This window comes from Sinocyclocheilus anshuiensis, unplaced genomic scaffold (assembly GCF_001515605.1).
Source record: "Sinocyclocheilus anshuiensis isolate Anshui unplaced genomic scaffold, SAMN03320099.WGS_v1.1 scaffold1425, whole genome shotgun sequence".
In the NCBI taxonomy this organism is placed as follows: domain Eukaryota; kingdom Metazoa; phylum Chordata; class Actinopteri; order Cypriniformes; family Cyprinidae; genus Sinocyclocheilus; species Sinocyclocheilus anshuiensis.
The window spans coordinates 899,328-901,521 of NW_015551044.1; the positions used below are offsets into that span (position 1 = coordinate 899,328).

General features: G+C 28.4%; 1 protein-coding gene across 1 annotated transcript in view; it reads left to right on the forward strand.

Annotated features, from left to right (window-relative positions):
• The window catches only part of LOC107661624 (collagen alpha-1(XXVII) chain A-like), a 62,237-nt gene that overhangs the window by 11,168 nt on the left and 48,875 nt on the right, over positions 1-2,194 (forward strand). The window lies entirely within an intron of this gene.

The following is a 2,194-nucleotide window of genomic DNA, read 5'->3' on the forward strand; positions in this document are numbered from 1 at the left end:
GACTAAAATGGCAGGAACACACCCGGCGATTCTCTCGATTACTCGTGCACACACGCTCTTAGTCTGCAATTATTTACAGCCCCGAGCTGCAGTACACCGTTTACTCGAAGATAATGAGCTGTAGCCACTATCTTTAGCGTTAAATATACAATAACCCCAAAAAACAGTGTTAGCGTCACGCTCACTAGCTCTGTTCAGAATGAATGCTACTGCTTACTAAATACTGTGCAGTATGTGCTTTTAACTGCCTACTCATTTTTAAAATGAGCATGAAACAGGGTCAAATAGTGGTAGGCTGTTGTTGTCACCACTGTATGTTGCAATGTTATTTTAGTATTATTTATATTTTATTGTATGTTTTATTAATATTAACTTTTATTTTTATTTTAGTGAAACGTTTAGTAATTTTGTTTGTGTTTTGTGCTTTTTTGTTTTTATATATATTTGTAATATTTCGATTTTTATATCTACTAGGTTTAATATACTTTTAACTTGAGTTTTTTCGTGTAATATTAACATTTGTTTTTATTTTCATTTTAGTGTAATATTCAGTAATTTTGTTTGTGTATTTTGTCTTTTTAAATATTACTATTTAGGTTTAATATATTTTTAGGTATACTTTAGGTTTTTGGTGTAATGTTAGTATTTTTGTGTAATATTAATCTTTTAACTTTTTTTCATTTTAGTGTATATATATATTTTAATAATTTTGTTATTACATTTTAATATAATAATATTTTATATATATATTTTTTATATTACCGTTTTTATTTTTAGTTTAATTTAAATTTCCAGTTAATAATTTTAGTGATTCAAATTAAAGTTTTTTTTTTTTATATTACCATTTAATAAATGTTAATTTCAGTTTTAGTTTTAGTTTTTATTTATTACCAGTTAGTAATTTTAGTGCTTCAGCTTGAACCTATTTCACTTAGTAGCGAAGGCAACATTTAATTTAGTTCGTCATCATTTTGTCATTTTATTTCATTTTTTTCAGTTATTAAAAATGTTTCTAATAGTTCTAGTATTAGTTAACAATACTAACCCTGATGTGTTGCATACTTTGCTTTTTCATCTAAAATCATCTCAACATTTTTCAATTAAGTATTAATATTTTATTTCTTTCATTTCAATTTCAATCCACTTCTTTTCAATTAATAAAAAGGCATTTAATATTTTTAGTTTTAGTTAACGACAGTAACCCTGGTATGTTGCATGAGTAATTTAGCGAGTAGTGTTCGGTTATAAGTTACTTTGCATTTTTAATCCAAAAGTATCTTAAAATTTGTCAATTAAGTAATAAGTCAAGGAAAAATATATATATAGTGCTGCTTGTATTATTTCAGATTGATTCAGCACACTGTAAATGGAAGTTGCATTGCTTTGTGAGATGCAGTAGCAAATGTCATAGGTAATTTGTGTCATACTGTGCACAAAGTACTGCATACTGCAAACTCAACTCAAACAGTTTGAAAGCACTGTTGCATGATGGGAGTATCTGGGTGTTCATTCAGGAGGGTTGTGGGGGGCTGTGTCTGTGTACATGTATGTGGGTGAGAAAGCCCCATCCCCCCGCCTCCATCAACAGAGCCATAGTCCTAGAGCTCCGAGATTCTTAACATAAACACACAGCAGCTCACTCACACACTCATCTTCTCAATGAAGGCTTTCATCCTGTGCTGCGTGGCACTGCGCTGGGGGTGCAGGACAGAAAACCCAACTGCAACTATGCTGATACATATGATACCGCTTCAGCCATAGAGCTGGGAGAAATTACCGGATAACTATGATATTTTTGGACATTTGATGATATTTGATATGTAAAGTATGTTTATGCTCTAAAAATGGCTTAAAAGGGTGCTTTTTGTACCAGACAGCCTTTGTTGGCATGTAAATTAAAATGTTTATTTTTTGTTACTAAAATACTGAAATACAGAAAACAATCAGTAAGAAATAACATTTACTTTTATGTGATGTTTTTATGTTATGTAATATAATTTTTGTATTTAATTTCCAAATATGTTCATTTCAAGTATTTTGCTAAAATATTATGAAGACAAATTACTTTTACTAATATATTTTAGGAATGTTTATTTCATAGATGAATTATATTATAAAATAAATTTTATATTATAAATTATATTATTATAAATAAATATATTTGATTTATAAAAATAAAATATCAATACATTTA